Below are 22,452 nucleotides of genomic sequence, written 5' to 3'. Positions count from 1 at the left end.
AGCACCCAACAAGTTCTAACTGCTTGAATTCAGTCTTCCAATTTATCCTAGAAGTTACGTATAATCTTTAACATGAGTGCAAAGTAGCTTTCCTTTGCAAGTGGCTCTGCAAGGCTGAAATGGGCAAAGAAAATCTAACCAAGAATGACACAGTGTATTCCTTATCATCTTAAGCAGAAAACAAACTAAGCACTGCAGAACTACTCATAATGGACAGAATAGTATTTTATATAAAGACAAAAGAAACTATCCCAAAGCAGCAGTACTAATGCATCAAAGTTCCTGTGTCATTGTAAAGGTTAAATTAAAAAATCATTTAATCTCTTACGCAGTAAGATGCATAATTAAAGTAACCTATAAAATAAAAATATAAACTAAAAGAGAATTATTAAATGCCCGTGTGTGAAGAGGATAATTATTGGTGACTTCCCAGTTCTCATGTACTTAGAACTACAGGAACACCTCAAGTGAATTTTATAATCCATTTTTTATTATCCAATTCAAATTCTCCTAAAAGTACAATTAGAAAATTAGGAGAAAGGAATGAGAAATCATTAAAGAATAAAGCCAATACCAAATGTCTAATTTATGGACTTTCAAACTTTTAGCCTTCTGCCCTTTTTATTGATCAAAACTTGTATTCTTTACTAATCCACATGAACAAGCCATTGAGCTTTAATTTGTCATTACTAAATAATCTGCAAATCCTTCTATGTTCTCCTTGTTGATGCACAGATATGAGCCATGTAATTAACACTCACTGTGAAAGGTTCTGCATTAAATATCTCTCTATATAACTAACCTATGTGTCTATATCTGCATCTGTACTTAATGATAACCCTGGTCTTGTACTTCCAGCAATATGGCAGACTAAACACAACACGTTTAGGTCTTAGATAAAATGAAATAAATACACTTTAAATGTATTCTGGAGCTCCTACATGTAAGGTAAATATCTAAAGAGCAAAAAAAAACAAATTTAAAATTTCAGGAATACCCAAAATATAAAGCCTGGGTTTGCTGTGGAAAAGTGCTGGCCCTAGGTCTGGTTTTAGGAAATTAAGCCAGAACCTGTGAAAGGTTCACTCTTTAAGATACAGTGACACGCGGTGTCCCCCTTAGCATTCCATGACTAAGTTTAATAACCAGGGAGAAACTTTTATACCACCATTTGCAAAAAGAAACAAGCCACCAGTGAGCCATGGTCAGTAGAAACAATCCAAAGTAAATAAACTCTTCAAAAGGCTTCAGATATCAAAATTACAACCAGAATGTAAAATGCTATGTATAAAAGATCTAAAAAATAGAATATGAAATCAAATATTAAGCAGCAGTATACTATTAGAAATGGCAAAGTAGATTTGAAAAATAACTAAACTATATGACAGTGAAAAAATGTAATCACTAGTAATAAAATCTCAACCGATGCATTTAATGTCAATTAGGCTAGGCTGAAGAAGCAGTTGGTGTCTTTGGAGATAGAATTGAAGATATTATGCAGAATATATAGTGAGGCAAGGCACAGTAACAGATGTTACAGAAATATTTCAGATTCTATTGTAGCATTAATAGCCCATCCCAAAACTTAGTGGCTTGAAACAACGATTTTATTATACTCATAGATTCTGAAGGTCAGTATTTTGTTTAGGGGAGGTTTGTCTCTGACCAGCGATGTCACAACCTCCATCAGGAAGATTCATAAAGATAGATGACTTTAGCTGGTAGCTTAGATTATCTGGGGCATCTTTACTCACATGGCTGATGGGTAAGAATGGTTATCAGCCTGTACCCAAATGGAGCTGTCAACCAGAACAACTGCATATGGCCCCTACACAAGGGATTTTATCTGCACACCCAAACATTTTTGGGGATTCCTCACCGTTGCAGAGGCTAGGCTCCAAAAGCAAGTGTTCTAAAAGCATGTGTCATTGTTACAATGTAGCCTTGGTTGTCAGCTAGCATCATGACTGCTCTACCTTTATGACTGAGACAGTCACAAATATCCACCCAATTTCCAAGGCAGGAAGCATGCATATATCCCAGCACTGGATAGGATAAATGTCAAGATCACATTATACAAGAGCTCATGGGCCATCTTTAGAAAACAAGCTCTGTCATGAGTGGTTAAAATCCACGGAGGAGATTGAAAGAGTCTAACATATAAACAATCAGAATCCCAGAAATGGAGAAGAGAAACAATTAAAAGAAATAACAGAATTTTTCACAAAGATGGAATAGATAAGTCCACCAGAGAGAAATCATAACCTACACTAACAAGAATTTTTTAAAAAGAATATATACCTTTTGCATATTTAATTAAAAATACAAACAAAAGAAAAGAGGGAGAGAATTCTTAGGATGATAAGAGGACAGAAGAATTACCTAATGAAACAATGCAAAGAATGGCTCCTTAGACACGATATCAAAGCCAAAAAGCAGAGAACTGTCTCACCAATGTGCTGAGAGAAAATAAATCTCATCCTAGAGATGAGATGTCTATGCAGTAGCACTGCATTTTATTAATGAAAGTGAAATACATTTCAGATTACCAACAAGTAAAAAAAAAAAAAAATCACCATCTGTCAATCTTGCCAAATAATTTTATTTATTTTTTTTAAAGATTTTTATTTATTTACTTATTTGAGAGAGAGCCTAGCAGGAAGAGGAGCAGAGGGAGAGGAAGAAGTTGATTCTATGCTCAGTGCAGAGCCTGAAGCAGGGCCTGATCTCAAAACCCTGAGATCATGACCTGAGCCAAAACCTAGAGTCAGATGCTTAACCAACTGAGCCACACAGGTGCCGCTAAAGAATTTTAAAGGACTTCTTTTTGGAATTAACAACTCAGGAAACAACAGCTGTTGGTGAAGATGTGGAGAAAGGGGAACCCTCTTAAATTGATGAGAATGCAAACTGGTGCAGCCACTCTGGAGAACAGTATGGAGGTTCCTCAAAAAGTTAAAAATAGAATTACCCTACAATTCAGCAACTGCACTACTAGTATTAATCCGTAGGATACAGAAATAGTGATTCAAACAGAAACTTGCACCCCAATGTTTATAGCAGGCATGTCCACATTAGTCAAAGTATGGATAGAACCTACATATTCATCAACGATGGCTGGATAAAGAAGAGGTGAGGTATATATATATATGATGGTATGTACTCAGCCATCAAAAAAGAATGAATGAAATCTTGCCAGTTGCAAAAAAAAAAAAAAAAAGAAAGAAAGAAAAGAAAAGAAATCTTGCCATTTGCAAGGATATGAATGCCTCCCCCCCAAAAAAGGATGTGGATGGAACTAGAGGGTATTATGCTAATTGAATAAGTCTGTCAGAGAAAGACAAATACCATATGATTTCCATATGATTTCAGTTATATGTGGAATTTAAGAAACAAAACCTAGGGGAAGGGAAGGAAAAATAAAATGAGATAAAAACAGACAGAGGGGTAAACCATAAGAGACTCTAAACTATAGGAAACAAACTGAGGGTTGCTAGAGGGGAGATGGGTGGGGGATGGGGTAACTGGAGGATGGGCATGAAAGAGGGCACTTGATGTATTGAGTACTGGGTGTTATATGCAGCTGATGAATCACTAAATTCTATTCCTGAAACTAATAATACACTATATGTTAACTATTTTGAATTTAAATAAAATTAAATTAAAATGAATGAATGAATTAATTAATTAAAGGACTTTTTTGGATAAATCTTCAGTCTTATTAAGGCATAATTGACCCATAAAGAATTGCTTGTACTTAAGGTATACAACTTGATGTGTTGCTATATGTATACATTGTGAAGTGATCAATACAATCAAGCTAATTAACATACCCATTCACTAATTAACACACCCATCACCTACATTAGTCACCCTTTTTTCTGTTTTATCAATTTATTTCCACCATTCCTTAATCTACTTATAAAAAGTCTTTATTTAGACTCCATTAGATTATGATGCCTTTTTCCATTAAGGCTTTATTCTGTTAGGGATGTCTGGGTGGCTCATTGGTTGAGTGTCTGCCTTGGGCTCCTCTCGTGATCCCATTAACCCCTGTCCAGGGATCAAATCCCTCATCGAGCACCCCTGAGGAGCCTGCCTCTCCCTCTGCCTATGTCTCTGCCTCTCTCTTTGTGTCCCTCATAAATAAATAAGTTTAAAAAAAAAAGATTTTATTACTTTAAAGTAGTATAAAATTCAAAGCAAAACTGAAGGGAAGGTTCAGAACTTTCCCATAGGCACCTTGCCCTCACACATGCATAGCCTTCCCCGTTAATAATATCCCCCACCAGAACAGTATATTTGTGACAATGGATTAACCTGTGTTGACAAAAAAGTCCATATTTGACATTATAGTTCACTCTCACTGTTTTGCATTCTATGGATGGAGATGAATATTAAACGACACTATCCATCATTATGGTACCGTACATGGTATTTTTACTGCCCTAAAAATCCTCTGCCTTCTGTGTATTCATTCCTCATCCCTAACCTCTAACTAGTAGCAAACACTCATCTTTCTACTCTCTCCATAGTTTTGACTTTCCCAGAATTTCATTTATGGAATCATACCCTATGTAGCACATTCAGATTGCTTTCTTTATTTGTAAATACTTTTAAGATTCCTCCACGTCTTTTCATGGCTTGATAGCTCTTTTCTTTTTCTGGTGCTAAATAATATTCCATGGTGCAGATATACAACCATTTTTTTTAATCCATGCACCTACTGAAGGACATAGAGTTGCTCCCAAGTTTTAGCAATTATGAAGAAACCTATTATTAACACCTATACACAAGTTTTTGGTGAACAAAATTTTCAACAAATTTGAATAATTACCAAGGAGTGCAGTTTCCAGATTGTATGGTAAAGGTGTCTTTAGTTTTGTAAGAACCACCAAATTGTCTCCCAAGTGGTTGTACCATTTTTCATTTCCACCAACAATGAATGAATGTTCATGTTCTTCACAACCTTGTCAGCTTTTGTTATTGTCTGTTCTGGATTTTGGCCACTGCAATAGGTGTGTGGAGGCATCTCATTGTTTCCATATGCATTGTCCTAATGAAATATGATGCTGAGCATTTTTTCCTATGCTTATTTGATATCCCTGTATCTTATTTGGTGAGATATCTGTTAAGGTCTTTGGCCCACTCTTTAATTGAATTGTTTCCTCTACTTACTGTTGAGTTTTAAGAGTTATTTTGTGTGTATTTCAGATAACAGTTCCCTTATCAGATGTGTCTTTTGTAAATATTTTCTCCCAGTCTATGACTTGTCTTCTCATTGTCTTGACATTGTCTTTCACAGACCAGAAGTTTCTCATTTTAATGAAGTCCAGAAATCAATTATTTCTTTCATTTGGTAAAATGACATGCTATTGGTGTCATATCTAAAAGGTCATCATCCTACCCAAGGTCATCAAGTTTTCTTCCACGTTATATTCTAGAGTTATAGATTTGCATTTTATATTTAAGTCTATGATCTATTTTGAGTTAGTTTTTGTGAAAGATGCAAGGCCTGGGTCTAGATTCTTTTTATTGCATGTGGAAGTCCAGTTTTTCCAGCACCAATTGTTGTCCATTGTGTTGTCTTTGCTCCTTTGTCAAAGGTCATTTGACTATATTTATGAGGGTCTGTTTCTAGGCTCTCTATTCTATTGCACTGATTTAGTTGTCTATTCTTTTGCCAGTGTCACTCTATCTTGATAATTGTAGCTTTGTAGTAAGTCTTGAAGTCAGATATCATCAGCTTTCCAAATTTGTTCCTCTCTTTATATTGCCTGGGGTATGCTGGGTCTTTTGCCTCTCTGTATAAACTTTAGAATCGGTTGGTCAGTACTCACAAAATAATATTGCTGGGAGTTTGATTGGAATAACATTGAATCAATAGGCTACTTTAGGAAGCATTGGCCCATGGAGCCAAATAAGACCTGTGTCTGCCTGTTGCAGGTGGAGCATTTTGGAGCCCACAGACTGGGGACTAGAGCAAAGTTGAAGACTGGGCAAAGGTGGAGGGTGGCTTTAGGCACTGGGGTGGTAGAGATAAAGCCAGTGAGGAAAACCCTTGACCTTGTGGGCCTGTGGCTCTAGTGGCCCCTGAAACTTCATGACACATAGGTAGGTTTTCCCTCCCTATGTGCTCACTGTGATGTTGAAGGTCCTGGCTTGTGAGATGGAGGTGCTAAGCCTACTCATGCATCTGTCTCTTGGCCAAGCCTCTAGTCATGCCTGTGACTCAATATCTGATCCCACACTCTGAGCTGAGTGGGCCCACAATGGGTGTGGATGAGGTGCAGGGGGATGGGGAAGATGAATGGGCCTGAGCAAGGATGAGTAACAAGTGATGCTCATCACCCCACTGCACTGGGCAGAGCCACAGTGCTGTTCACAAGTGCGTAGACTAGGATGCTGTGGGGGTGGGGGTTTGGAGGAGAGGATGCTGGAACCACCCCAGGTGTCTGGGTTGCTGACTCCAGGAAACAACTGTGGGAGAGGCTCTGGAAGAGCTTATTAAGAGCCTACCATCTCTCCTTTGATGTGTGGGAAGAGCTATTCTGGAAAGCATCTTACAGCATAGGGAAGGACATTACCAATCATTCTTTACATCCTGCTTGTGTAAATATATAAAGCAAACCCAGAATGAATCATCTGTGGAAGAGCTGCTTTATTTTCCAAGGTTAATTCAGTTGTCTGTAGATGGAAAACAAAGCAAGACTGATTCTATCTTCACCTTTCCCCCTTTGGAGGTTCTTATGCTGTTGCCATAGCAACTCAGTCCACAGATTCGATGATAATTAAAACTAAACAGGGCAGCATGTTTACCTACTGGAACTGGGAAGTAAATCCTGAAGAGTACAAAGAAAGGTAAATACCAAACCGGTAGCCAAAAGAATAAAAACAGTTGGGCAACTTGCTCCATTTGGGAGACATATTGAAGCTAAATTGTTTAAGGATTTAATAGCTAATGCTGCAAAAATAATTCTTGTCAACCACAATCTGAATCAATAAAATATTTTTACTCAACTCAAAAATATTGTATGGGGTTTGGGGAATGGTTTTTTTTGTTGTTGTTGTTGTTTACAAAAGTAGATGCCACTATGCTGTTTATTACCTTTTTGAAAGATATAGACGTACAGACTCTAAACAAGAAAAAGTCTGCATTCACTCTCCTTACTTGTAATTTCCAACCAATGCTAATGACTCTAATCCCTTCTCTAAAAACAAGCAAATAAACAGAGCACTCACTTTTCACAATTTCTGTGTGGGGTGTGTGTAGTGTGTGTGTATAAACATATGTAGCAGAACTCCTGAACCTCGTGTTGGCACTAGATCATTCTTTGCTTTGGACTGCTATCCATGTTTAGTGGCACCTTGGCCTCTACCCTGCAGATGCTAGTAGGATAATCCTCTCAGAGCTGTGCCAAAAACAACTGTATGCAGATCTTATCAACTGAGTCTCTTGTCCTAGACCAATCTTCTTTGACCTCATTTTATTTATCCTCCATTCACACTTCAGTGCGTATGGGTCTCCTGCAAAGAGGACTGGATTCCCTCCCACAGCTGAAATAGTAACAGGCCAGGGAAAGCTCCCCAGTACCATGCTACGGGGGCATCATGCCTTATAGTTGCATATTCAAGAATTTTAAAACTCACAAAGGAGTTGGTGCCTTATACCCTCACAGCACATCTATATGTACAAGAGGAGCTGGAAGTTGTCCTAACCAAACTGAGTTTGCTGTGATCTGAAGAATGGCAGAAATTCTCACTTTGGAGAATCAAAATTTTTTTTCAAAATTAAGCCAGCCTCTAGCAGATTGCTGATAAGAATATAAATTGGTACAACTTCTGTAAAGGGTCATTTGGAAATATAGATATCACAACTGCAAGTGCATATGCCCTTTGATCTCACAATTCTATACAGCATTCTCTTAATATTCTTGTATACATGTAAAAATATGTATTTACAAAGACTCTCTCTCTTTTTAAAAATATATATATATATATATTTATTCATGAGAGATACAGAGATAGAGGCAGAGACAGACAGAGGGAGAAGCAGGCTTCCTGTGGGGAGCCTGATGTGGGACTTGATACCAGGACCCTGGAGTCACAACTTCAGCCAAAGGCAGATGCTCTACCACTGAGCCACCCAGGGGTCCCATATTTACAAAGAAGCATTGCTTGTGATAGTAAAATATGGGGGTCAGCCTAAATATTCCCAATGGGACTGCCTAAGTAAACAAATTATAATGTGTAAAGGTAACCAAATCACATTTCATTGTATACCCATTCATGAATTTTAAATTATGTGAATATATCAATCATGCAAAAATGAAATATAGAGTAATAGCCAGTATCTTCTAAGAATAAAAAGGGAATACCTAATTATATAGCAAAAACCTGGGAATATTGATGTCATTTAAAAAAATTTTTTAAGATTTATTTATTTATTAAAGAGAGAATATGCCTGAGAAGAGGGAGGGGCAGAGGGAGAGGGAGAGAGAATCTCATGCAGACTACTTGCTGAGCACAGAGCCCGACATGGGGCTGGATCTCACAACCCATAAGATCCCAACCTGAGCCAAAACCAAGAGTCAGCTGACTGAACCACCCAGGCTTCCCTGATGTCATTTTAATTTAAAATGCATTAGCTTCGACATTAATGGAACTGGAGGGTATTATGCTGAGTGAAATAAGTCAATGGAGAAGGACAATCATCATAGGGTTTCACTCATACAGGGGGTATAAGAAATAGTGAAAGGGATTAAAAGGGAAAGAAGAGAAAATGAGTGGGAATATGAGGGAGGGAGACAAACCATGAGAGACTCCTAAATCTGGGAAATGAAGGGATAGTGGAAGGGAAGGTGGGCAGAGGGATGGAGTGACTCGGTGACGGGCAACGAGGGGTGCACTTGATGAGATGAGCCCTGGGTGTTATATACTATATGTTTTCAAATCAAACTTAAATAAAAACAAATGAAAATAAATTTTTTAAATAAAATATATTTTATCTCAATGTATATGAAACAGAAAGTAAAATTACTTCTTGAAAACCATTGTTTTAAATATTTTATTTATTTATTCATGAGAGACACACAGAGAGAGAGGGGCAGAGATACAGGCAGAAGGAGAAGTAGGCTCCACATAGGGAGCCCCATGTGGGACTTGATCCCGGGTCCCCAGGATCACAACCTGGGCTGAAGTTGGCGCTAACCCGCTGAGCCACCCGAGCTGCCCTGAAAACCATTTTCAACTGGATCAGTTAAAATACGGATGGGAAGCACACTTACCAACTTTCAATGTTCTTTTCCTAGTGTGTTTCTTTCGTTAGTGTTATTATCTTGGGAGACAGTAGAAATGAAAGGACTTCAGAGGATCAGCAAAGTCTGAGTACCAGTTGGTCCACCTTTGCCAGTAGTTGATTTTCTTTGTTTTTATTTTTGTTTTTGCTTTGAGAGGTACAGGATTGTTCTTACAAGCATGCAGTAATATTTCTTTGTGATTTTAACTTGTTTTTCTCTAAAGACTAACAGTGTTAAATAAATTTATCTCCTATATCACTTTTTTTGTTTCATTTTTACTTTTATTGTTTTGTTATGTCTGTTTTGTTTGTTTGTTTGTTACAATTTGGGAGTTCTTTCCATATTCTCTTACCTAGTTGTTTATCAGGGATATAGTTTGGAAATATGTTCTCTCGGTCTGTGACTCCTTTTAGTATTTATTTTCATAAAACTTGAAGAGCAGATATTTTTTTAATGGGTTAATAAAATTTGTTTCTTTTATGGTTCATTTATATTATATTCTTGATAAGAAATGTTTAACCCAAAATCATCAAGATTCTATTCATTTTTGTAAATAAAGTTTCTAATTTTAGGCTTTTCATTGAAGTCCCTGATCCAATTTTAGTTCATTTTTATGTAATGTGAGGCACGAATATTCATTGACTTTTTAGCTGTACTCTTTTGCATCATATTTTGCAGTGACTGTGTTTGGGATTACAGTATACATCCTTGATTCTTCAAAGATTTTTAGAGTTCATACTGTGAGAGATCTTCACAAATAATACCTTTACTTCTTATAAATATAATAATCTAGGACTAGTAAGGTTCCATTTATTTTGCCTGCATTGTTATGCTTCAGTTGCCATATATATTACATGTTCATTTCACATAAACTTCAAACACAATGTCAACTTTTTTTGCTTTTATACTCATGTGTTTTAAAGAAGAGAAACAACAGTTAATTTTTACATGTATCATATGTTCCCATTTTCATTGTTATTCATGTTTTCTGGAAAATGCAACTTTTTATCTAGCTTTATTTTTCTTCAGCCTAACTTCTCTTTAGGATTTCTTAGACTATAGTTATTCTGTTGACAAATTCTTCATTGTTTTGAATGAGATATAAGCTCTTTTTCATATCTTTATTCTTCTGCATGGTACACATACTTTTTCTTTCTATCTACTTTCTATAGTTCACCTTGGTCTTCATCAATGTAACTCTTTTGGTCCCAAGGTAATTAGTGTAATTTTATTTATTTTACTTTCAGATTACTCAGTGACTTGAGCATATCAAGTATATATTTCACAAAAAATAAGTTATTATTTTCACAATTTTATTTTCTATTCTAGTTTTTCTTCCCCTTATGGAACTGCAGTGTTGAACAACTTGATATTGTCACATAGATCACCGAGGCTTTATGTTTTTTAAGTCTTTTATACATTTTCCTGTCTTCAAGTTGAATAATTTCTATCTTAAAATTTACTGACTTTTCTTATTCTTCTTCATTCTGGTGTTAAGCACACCTACAGACTTTAGTTTTTTGTATTATTTGATTCTCAAATTTCATTAGTTTCTTTACCTTTCTCTACTGAAATCTCATATTTGTTTCCTCATCAAGACCATATTTTTCTTCAAGTCTTTGAATATTTTCCATTAATTATTTAAACAAATTTAGAATAGCCTTAATAAAATTTCAATGTCTCCACATTGATTTCCTTAGATAATTCATTACAACCTATTTTCTTTATGTCCTTGAGCATAGTTATAATAGATATCTTCAAATTTATATTCATTGATCCTAGCATCTGGGACATGTCTCATTTATTCTGCCTTGACTGACTTTTCTCTTTCTTGTGATTTACTTTTTCTTTCTTTTATTTGATGTTTATTAATTTTGGATTAGACCCCCCAGATAATGTGAATGACACCTTGTAGAGATCAGATTCTGTTATATTCCTTCAAAGAGTGTTTATTTATTTTTTTCCTTGATAACAAGCTTTTACCTCAGCTGGACCCAGCTCCAAATTCTGTCTTCCCACAATCATCAGAAACTAACACCTGCTATGTCCCTTTAGCGTTTTCTGGATTATTTGGAGTCTATTCTATATAAACTTAGTTAAGGGTACAACCAATGATTTGGCCAGAAATTAGACAGAATTTGTTGTTACTCTCTTCTTTGGCTAGCTTCTGAATAGAATTTATCCTCTAATTTTCAAACTGCTGTGGTCCCTCCTACTTTGTGCTCTTATTTCTCAGCCAGTAAAACTGTAGGTTTTAACCAGGACTGGAGCACGCCACATGAGAACAATTATGGTCTGCCCTCAGGCATTAAGCCACAAACTTGGAAACTTACTCAGTGTTATGATCTTCTTTCAAATGTCAACTTCCTTTCTACTTGCTTTAGATGGCTTTCCTTTGGATTTTTTTTTTCATTTTTTCCCCAAGAGTTTATCATTACTATTTGAGGGTAAGTTAGTCCAACACGAGTTACTCTGCTATTATATGAGGCAGAAATTTTTATGGTGTTTTATTTTTTAGGGAAGAATATTCTACTACCAAGAGTATTATTAAAGAGTTTGTTTTAAGAAAGATAGTAAAGGAGAAAAGTGATGATTTCCTAATGACAAATAATGTAGCAGCAGAGTGCAATGATAATTTTGTAAACAGAATTGACTTTTTATTTATCTAAATTTACTTCTGTAATACATAATCCATGAATATTCCAAATGTGTTTTTTTGTTTATTTGTTTTTTGTTTTTTTTTTAGAGAGGTTGGAAAATAGGTCTGTACTTCTTAAAAGTGTATAGAGTAAGGGGCTATTGCAGAAGAAAGCTATGGCAACTGGACTAGGAATGAAGGTAAGTTCTTCAATAAATTAAAGAAAGGAGAATTAAAGAAAACAATTTTATTTATTTCAGCCCTCCATTGAATTTCTCATTTTGCATAAGCAGTCACATAGAAAATTAATTTAATACATGATTAAAATTTTGAAATATTTCTAATTGTTTTGTTCTTCACTGATTCCTAAAGTGTTTTATGATAATAAAATTCATGGTTATAACTATCATTACTATGCATAAGATGAAAATAGGTGGGTTTTTTTTTGCACTATCCAGAAATTACATACAGTCTCCTAATCCTCCTAAGGCAGTTATTAGAAATATGCCTGTACATTGTCAAAGTGTGTCTGCCTTGATATAACAATAATTATTCTTCTCTCCTGTGACATAAGTTTTAGATTTAGTCAATGGAATGTGAATGTAATAACTTTCAGATTCCTCCTATTCAATTAATACTTGAAAATATTTTATATTTATAAAGCAGAAAATTTACCATTTCTTTTGGTAGGATGACAAATTCTTCTGACGTTCTAAAATATAAAAATAGTGCATACATTTTATCTCAGAAAAATAATATATGTGGAATATTGTAGTAAATTTCTATTTATTTAAAATTCTCTTTAAAAAGTATCGGGGTGGGAGAGGAGTATCAGGGGATATATCACAGCATTTGATGTTTCTAAGACCCTGCAAAATCTTGACTATTAGACAAATCACTGCTTCTCAACCTGCCAGTTCTCACAGATTCTCAATTGTATAAGATCTACTGAAAATAGGGCTGAAAAAAAAATGGGCTGAGACATCAATATTTTTACATTTTTCCATGGTGACAATGTGCATACAAAATTGACATTACTGTCAATTACTGACAAAGTTCACCAAATAGAGATGCTTATTCCATCTTGATTGTTAAGTTGTTTTTCTGGTAATCTTCATTTAACATACACAACTGTTAACAATTTAATCCCACTCATCCTGGAAAAGTTTGTGTTTGATCCTTGTTTGATAAAATATAATAAAATAGCATTTAAAATTCCAAATTTAGTATGAAATAATACAGTAAAGCTACAATGCCTGGAGATACAGACATGCAAGGGAGTAAATATAATCTCACTGAATCTTTCCAATAACATTATGAAGTGAGTGGATTATTATTGCCATTTTACAGGTGAGAAAACCAAGGCACCAAGTAGCAAAGTAACTTGCCCAAGGCTACAAGGAAACAAGAAACTAAAAATGAACCCAGACAGTCTGGCTTTAGAGTCCCTGCTTCTCCACTTACATCTATACTTTTATATATGTATAGCAACATTTTCCAGTAAAAAAATAATCCTCCAGGAACATCTATTCCAAATATTCCTCTTCCTCTGGGTCTCATAACTCCTGAATTGTTTTCTTTTACTACCTCTTAAGGTAACCAAGGGGGAGTGTTTTTACTTTTTTTTTCCCCAAGGAGAGTCCCTGAAGTCATGGTTCTTCTCATTTCTATATGATAACTTTTACCTCCTCACCATGTGTACATGGTTCACCAACAGTTCCTTGAAACACTTTCTATTCTTGGCCAACATGAATGTAGCAGATGCTTCAGGTCCCTGCCCATGTTCCCTTAGCCCACCCAGAACTTACCTATAGCTCTGGAGGATAGTTTCCAAATACACCTATGGTGTCATTTGTTATGAACCTATGTCTTCTGCCTAAGGGCAGTCCATGGGTGCAGGAGCATCTAGATGTACATAAGAGGTGGAAAAGAAGTGACAGGGAGCAATGTTCCATAAAACAATCCCCTACCATAGATAGAGTGATGGAGAATAGTAGGTAAAGACTCCAGTGTCCTTGCCCCTCAGTAGGATAGCTCTGAGTTGTGTTTTATACATTCTCTTGGATGTTGTCCAGTGATATCTCTCTACTCTGTGGCCAATAGCAGTCAGTCACTCAGTAATGAACCCCTTACTGGCCATCCTCCCTTTCCTGAATGATTTCCCTGTTCCCTCTGTGTGTTTCCTGGGATCACATTCAGATAAAATGAATGAATCAAAAATTCTTGATTCAGGCTCATCTCTTGGGAAAACTCAAACCAAGATGAGAGGGGAGCCCTCTTCCTCTTCTCTCTTCAAGGTCCTTGTTGCTTTTTCTCCACCTCCTAAGGGAGCGCTACTTCCTCTTCCCATCTCTTAGAAGATGGTATGCTCAGGATAGACAATTATGTGGATCCTAGTCTCATCTTACTTCCAGACGATCTCATTTTTTTCAAGATCTTAAATGGTTATCTATGTATCAACTGTGCAAAAATCATTAACTCTAGCTCACATGCCTCTCCTGTTATACCACTATCTTTTCAGTCATTTATTCCACAGTATTTATCACTCTGTGGCTGGCACCATTCCAGACTATAAGATCTTCAAACACAGAACCTACCTCAAGGGGCTCATGTCTCAGGTGGGAGAGATAAAACACCAACAAAGTATAACTGACAAGATTAGTGAGCATAATGGAAATAAAATGGAAATAATGCCAGAGATTCATGAAGATGAAAGAGAGCTTTAGTAAAGATGGGCTAGGAAGGCCTTCGCACACAACACTTTAGATGAAACCTGAGTTAACATTCCCCCATTGAACTCCTCCGTCAGGTATCAGATTGCCTTCTGGAGAGCTCTGTGTCTGCCTATCTGTCCCTCAGATTTGAAGGCCAGTAGTTTGCCCAGTGACCTCACTTCTCTGAAGGATCTAAGAGCATTCTTCAATTTTTCAGATTGTTCAACTTCTCACTTGTTGTTAAGGAGTAGTAACTTCCACGGTCCTACACACCAGGCTAGAAACCAAGTCTCTGATTCAGTTTTGATTTTTATACTCCTTCATAGATTAACCTTTACTCAAGTAAAGGAATGCAACTTTAAAATATGGACTCACTGTGTTTTTAAATGCTGTTATTAAAGAGCTATGAAATGCATGCACTGGTTTCTTGGTTGTGTTTTTATTTTGTTTTCTGGTATAATATATGTGATTTGAAAAAACCATGCAATTTAGAATTTATTAGTCTTGGCATTGAATACATATTCCATTGAGCATTATAATTATGTTTATAGCCAACATTGAAGAGTAACTTATAGGACTTTATCCAGCATCATCTTATAAAATATGTATAAAATTTATTTTTCTTTTTTAGAGTCTTTACACACATAGAATCAAACCATAGCAGAAATGGAGGATATATAATCTGGATCCCATCTGAAACTTGATTCTGTTTATGAGGCAGCTTTTCTTCAAAACAAGCATCAAATTAATCAGAAATATTGATGATAATTATGTTAATTTTAGAAAGAGGTTTAGTAAAGGAGAACATTTCTTATTTTGGGGGACTATTACATCTTAAAGGATAGTGCTGCTATGGAGCCCTCTGTCCAGGGAAAAAGGAGAATCTTCCATACCAGGCCACTCAGCTGTAGATTTAATTCAAGTCAAAGGAACTTCTCTGAAAAAGTAGTTCCCAATTATACTATCTCTTTAAAAGCTTTTGTCTCATTTAACCAGAACCTGAGTTGAAATAATGTATCCCCAAAAGTAGTTTAAAAAAATAAAAAGAAAACTTCTGTGCAATATGTAAAGAAATCAGACTATTGATTTACTTAGAGTCTCTTAAAAGTGACGGCCGTATGTGGGTACATCATTATTGACTTCCCCCAAAATATCTTTGTACTTAAAAGGCAAGATGCAAGTCGATGTCCTCAATCTTTAACCTCACATTGCTCTCCTTTTTCCTTGATGCTCTCTCTCTCTCTCTCTCATATGCACACGTACATACACACACACACAAACTAGAAAATGTAATCAAACTTCATCCCCTGTGCATCTTATATTAATTGTTCAGAAGTGGTAAAGAAAAAGAAACAAAGTTTATATGGTGATCACTGAATTATTTAGATTAAAACGCACATTATTTTCTAATTATATTGTGTTAAATTTAATTAATAATCTAATTTAATTTTATTGTGTTATTGTATTCTTGGCTATATAAGATAAATGCAATGCACTGATTTCCACCTAAAGTCCTTAATTATGTATTCATAGTGAATACATATGCAATGTGTCTTTTAAAATATTTGCGTCATCCAAAGAATTCAGATGTTTTTAATTTTTTTTTAATTTTCTATATAAAAGATTTAAAAACCTGAGAATAGATTAGGCTAAGATTCTGTCTAGAATAAAGCTTGGGTGTAAGAGTAGTTATATTATCACCCTACAGACAAAACATAAAAAGTTCAGGGTGAAATTCTCTATTATTATTAAAGTTGCAAAATTTTATGTCACAAAAATATTTCCCTAAAGCATATAATGGGTAAAATTATCTTTCTGGTTGATGCTACCCTTTGATGAATATACCATAAAATATGTAAATGCAATTTAATATACAAAACCAAAAAATAGAATATTAGTTCACTTACACGTATTAACATTTTTCTCTAAGACTATTTTTTGCATATAGTTATATTTTTATTTTGTTTTAGGCTATAAAGTCAGTTGCAATACTACTTAAACATACCATAAAATAACAATTGTTAAAGTAAAAGTATTTGTCATTAAGAAAAATTTTTGCAGAACATCATGTATTATTAAACCAAATATTTCTTTAGGCTCATGATGTGAACTTCTTGGTAAGTTATCATTTATAACAGGAGAACATATCCAGAAAATTCCTCTCCAGTGATTTTTTTCTCACTAATTAATTACAGAGTTAAATGCTGATGCAATTGGAATATTTCCTACTCACATATATTTCCCCAAGTGTAGCTTAACAATATTTACTTCAGTCACTCATTTAAATAGCTCATATCCCAACAAATTCAAATTCAGACACAACACACTAAGCTGCTTATTGTTTATAGCTTTCTTATTGATTGATTGATTGATTGATTGATTGACTTATGCAATATCTACCTTCAGAAAGGCTTCAGGGGAGTTCACATTAACACATAGAGTGTATTAAAGATAAAATATGATTAAAACTCAACTGAGTCTGGAGATTGGGCTCTTCTTCCACTTGTGTGTCCTTATGTGTTCCTTGTATGTCACACAATGTTTGTCAAACACCCTTATTCTTTGAGGGGGAAAAAAAGACCTATTGAAGAGAATCCAATCTTATCTAGCAACATAGTGCTGAATGTTCTAGAATTTCAACCATGGGAATTCTGACCACTTGTGGGTCTGTACTTTGGGCAGTTTTGCATCTGGACAATGTTTTACATGAGACCTCCTAACAATTCTTTTATTATACCTCTTTGTAGACTGTTACTTTTGAAAGTGAAGATGCCGTCTTCCTAATCACAAACTCACACAGAAGACAAAAGAAATAACATTTGTGATGCTACTATTGTGGGAGCTTGGTAAATGCCCACTGAAATGCTAAAATATTCCTTGCTGTGGGCCAGGCATACAATGGCCACCCAAGATAAATGCCCATAAACACCATAGCAGGGCAGGAGGAAGCCCATGCCTTGGGCCAGCCCACCACCTTATATATTGTCTCACAGAGCTATTCAAATGGAGCCTAACCTAGGATCATTTATGGTTACATACAACTACTTGATTTGTTCTGTACCACAGCATCTAAAAGTATAATCAATGAAACTATATTCAAAATTTTTCTGATAAAAGTCTGTTACTTCAGCAAATATACTTGCTTCATGAATGTGTAGTTTTATTCCAGATCTCAAAAGACACACAATGAAAATTTTCACAGGATGCAAATTTTCCATCTTGACAAATCAGTGATATTCCTTTCTCTTTCCCAAAACTGGTAACATGAGTAAAGCCCAGAAAACCTCATTAGATCTTTGTGTTTGCCCTGCATTCTATTCTGTTCCTTCATCCTTGCAGACCTCCAGTCAATGGTTATTCACCAGGCACTTAGAATGTGCCAGAGCAGGACTGGCCCCAGAAATATAAAACCCAACAGGACTTAACTCAGTGTAGGTGCTCATGAAACTCCAGGTCCATCCGGGGAGAAAGTCTAAACAAGGAAGTAAAAATAAATACGGACATAATTAGAAACTGTGGTGTGTGTTATAAAAGCCATAAGCAGCTCTGAGACAGAGAATATAAGAAGGATGAGAGCAGGGGTATAGAGTGAGCCCCATAAGCCCCTTGGAGGGTGGGCTCAGGAATGCACAGGGCATTCCCCAACAGAGAAGGAAGCTAGAAGAAGAGCTCAGGGATTAGGAAAGGAAAGTGACTTCTAATTGTGATTCTGGGCTGTCAGCCTCTGATTTCTTTGCTCACACTGTGGCTATGCAGCTCGGAACATAGTGCAGAAAGAATGAGTAAATACTAATAATCTGTTTACCTCGCCTTTTCTTTGCTTGCATGTTTACAATGCACTTCTCGCCCGCTCACATGTTCCAATCCGCCATTTCTCTCTCTTCTGGAAGAATTCACTGGTGCTGACCCAGGACTCATTTTACATTTTACGTCTTTTCTAAACTGATGCCCCTTGGAACCCTGTATAAAAGCTCACCTAATACGGGCAAGGTGCGAACAAAGACTTCAGCCCAAGATCCCCCTGAGTCAATGTCACAGGAGTCTGACATACCCAACTGGGAAAGGAGGCAGTCCAAAGAGCAATGTCCCTCCCAATGCCAGTACAACAGACCAGCACACAGCCTGCCGCCATTTCAGGGACGTTGCTCTACTGATGAAGGTACATTGTTGTTAACTAAGGATTTGCCACCAGTGCTTCCAATCACAGGCAATCTAGGGCCATCAATTCTGCTGTTACTGACAACTTGTCCTCAGACTTTAGGTGTGATATACTCTTATCCCCACCACTGGTGAGAGTTATTTTATTTTTACTATAAATCTGTGTTATAGGCAGAATAACAGCTTTTGAAGATGTCCATGTCTTAATCCCTACATCCTGAGAATATCACCTGACTTGGCAAACCAGAGACTTAGCAGATGTGATTATGTTACGGACCTTGAGATGGGCATATGATGTGGGATTTCCCAATTGGGCCCAATCTAATCAAATGAGTCCTTGAAGCCCAGAGAACCTTTTGTGGCTGTGGTTGGAGAAATCTGTGGCCACAGAAAACAAATCATAAAAACACAGTGTTGCTGGCTTTGGAATTAGAGAGAGGGCGTTTTGTTTTTCATGACATGGTCAGTCCGGTATGGCCAAAAGAGGGGACACGGGAGAGATGCAGGAATACAAAGTTTATTCCACTCACAGGTCCTGGAGGGACAGAGTCACCACATGCCATGAGGGGCCACATTCAGGGAGCACCAAGGGAGCAGACTCAGCCCAACTAGTGGGAGCCCAGAGTGAGGCCCCTGGGACAAGCACCTTTCCTGCGGTCAGGGTGAAGTGCACAAGGCACAAGGGGTCTCCTGGTACATGTGAATCACAGTGTGTGACCAGATCATGGTCAGGAGAAGGCAAAAGGGGAACATTGGCAGGGGCCTCCCTTGCCACATGGGTGCACTGGCCACCTGGGAGGTGTATTCACAGTCGAGGCAGCAAGAAAATATGAAGTTTCACAAACTACAATGGACTTTGTAGGGTCTCAACACCAACAATGCTAATTAGGATGGATAATCCTTGTCACCTGAGTTGTGGAGATAGTGAAGGTGACAGGGACAGCATGCCTCGGTCCCCGGAGGCAAGCTCTGGTAAGGGTGATGACCAGGAAGAGTCCTGATAGGCACATGTTGAGGTTCGGAGCCCACTTTGTACTTTGTAGGAGAAAACTAGAAGCACTGGTCAGGCTCCTCTGGATTAAGAATCTGGGGAAGATTGGGTTACATCAGAAAGACGTTTACCTCTTGGCCTATTCCTTGTCGCTGGGCCTGCACCTGTCCCGAGCAAGTGATGAATATACGGCAGGGGGTATATGGCACTTGATACCTCAGCCTGGTCACTGTCCTCTCCATTGTTTCCTTATGCTGCAGAAGCTGGACCTGCAAGGGATACCCCGCAGGCTCTGGAGATCTGCTGGGCTTGCCATCTCTGCTTATCACCTCTGACGTGACCTTGGGCAATTTACTGAGCCTCTCTGTGCCTCAGCTTTGTCATCTCTAAGGTGGGCATAGCAAGTAGTAGCTACCTTCTATGTTTAAAATGAGAATTAAATAAGTGAATGTTAGAATAATACTAGAATAATAATGGGCATAAAACTGGGACCAGTAAACTAGTGTTGCTATTATGGTTTTTTCTCATGGTAGTTACAGCTTCTGACATTTATCTCCAAGGGAAAAATTCAGAGGAAAAACATGAGCAGCCAATTAAAAGGCATTGATTTAGATGCATGCAATTTTAGGACAGAAAGAACCATGGATACGATCTGATCCCAACTCCTCATTTTCTGAAACTAGGAGAAAATTATTTGTTTTGTACTGAATGCCCTTGGTGAGTTAGCAGCACGACCTGGCTACAGTCAAAAATGGAACTCTGTGCTGGATCAGTGCACTTTCTAGAGTGATGTGACCTCTCCCTGTAGACTCTTCTTTCAGAATCCAAGTGGCAGATTTATTTGAAAACCATCAAGGAAAGTCGAGAGACTAGACCAGGCTGGCAGCGTGTACACTCCGATGGGATATTTTTGCTTACTTTTCTCTCCTATAATTCATTTCTTTAATTTCTAGTTTTCTACCTATGATGGAAAGCAGGAAGAATTACTTACTGCCAACTCCTCCACATTGTAAAGAGGAACTGACTTGTCTATAAAAATCTCATAAATCTCAGCCTAGATAAAGAAAGATCATCTAAGTTATTTATCATCAAAACTCTCAGCCTCCGAAGCCTACTGACTAGTGACCAGTCTGTAAATGTCACAGGACAAGGATGCTGTCATCACCCATTGGGTTCAACACATCTTTGAACTTTTCAGATAAGAAAGACTTTTTAAAACAAAAACATCTCTCAAGGGCTGGCTGGGTGGCTCAGCTGAGTGTCCAACTCTTGACTTTGGCTCAGGTTATGATCTCAGGATTGTAGGATCAAGCCCTCTGCCAGGCTCTGCGCTCTGCTGGGAGTCTGTTCTCTCTCCCCATCTGTCCTTCCCACTCTACCCTCCCTCCCCTCATTCTCAAATCAATCAATCAATCTATTTTTTTAAAATCTCTCCAGAACCAGGACACACAGGAAGACAATTGTGCCAAGAAAATATTTGGAATTAGACGGTCTAATTCTGGCCACTTACCAAGAATGTTCTCAATGGAATGGATAAATAGCTACATGATGAGGATTAAGAGATGCATCAGAATCGCCCTTCAAAAGCCAGAGCTCTCCTTTTGCCTCCAAGGAAATAGGACCTTACTTCCCAGGTACCTAGAAGCCGAGGATGGGAGGAAGTGAGTGAGCACGTGCATGGGGGCCTTCCTGAGTAGGATTCTTGAGGTAAGTGGGGCTTGAATGAAAATATATCTTTTACCCTAGATACACAAATCCCAAACATTAAAGGCCACGATTTCCAGAGCACAGTACTCCTTTGCTTCCCAGGGCATTGCTAAGGTGTTATTTGGTACCCATGCACACACTGTCCAGTTGGTCTGTTTTTTCACTCCTCAGCCCAAGTTGCCTTATTTTTGTTTGGCTGGCTTGGTTAATTCCTATTTGCTTAGGTATACTCCCTCCAAGACAACTTCACTGACCCTCACTGAAGGGGCCTGGGAATCCTTCTACGTGAGACTTCGCCCAAACCACTGTCATGGCAATTGTCACATTGTCATCATTATCTTGTTCTTCTGTGCCTCTGAGCAGTGAAATCCCAGAATGTGGGGGCTGAGCCTTCCATCTTTATTTCCCTGGCACAGAACATACATCCTGGGGGCAAAATAGATCTTCAACTGATGTTTGGAGAAACTTTTAATCAATTAAACTCCAGTCCTTCCTGCTCTCTGCTACCATCAGAGCATTTGCTGACTTCCATACCAACCCTTTATTATCACTTGGAGACAGCATCAGAATTTGAGTGAAGAGAGTGTCATATTCTAAGGATCACACTCAATCTGCTATGATGTATGATAAAACTGTATTATCGGACGATTCTAACTAGTAACAAGTGACCTGGAAAGCACCTCATGTCAGATTATAATGTACAGGTATTGTACCAATCTGGAGTTGATTAACAAGCACCATGGACCAGGAGGAAGAAAGTTCTATGGAAAAGATGTGTCCCCAAACCATGTGAAGACAGAAACATAACCTTGACTTAGGTGAATTATAAAAGCTACATCTGTACACTGACACCATCATCCCAACACTGCCCATGTTGAATGCAGAGATAGCTACAAGGGGTGAGAGAAGAAACCCGAGTTAAATGATACAGCAATGAAAGAGCAT

At 37.3% G+C, this 22,452-nt stretch overlaps 1 long non-coding RNA gene across 1 annotated transcript; it reads left to right on the top strand.

The window, feature by feature from the left end:
• Positions 1 to 6,764: 6,764 nt before the first annotated feature.
• Positions 6,765 to 18,085, top strand: LOC112662780 (uncharacterized). The gene is made up of 3 exons (XR_003138826.3): positions 6,765 to 6,861; positions 12,046 to 12,137; positions 17,399 to 18,085. It is a non-coding gene; the product is annotated as an uncharacterized LOC112662780 (long non-coding RNA).
• Positions 18,086 to 22,452: the final 4,367 nt, after the last annotated feature.

Source organism: Canis lupus, chromosome 34 (genome assembly GCF_003254725.2).
Source record: "Canis lupus dingo isolate Sandy chromosome 34, ASM325472v2, whole genome shotgun sequence".
Classification (NCBI taxonomy): domain Eukaryota; kingdom Metazoa; phylum Chordata; class Mammalia; order Carnivora; family Canidae; genus Canis; species Canis lupus.
Note: the sequence above shows the minus strand (reverse complement) of the source record. Positions and strands in the feature narration are given on the sequence as shown.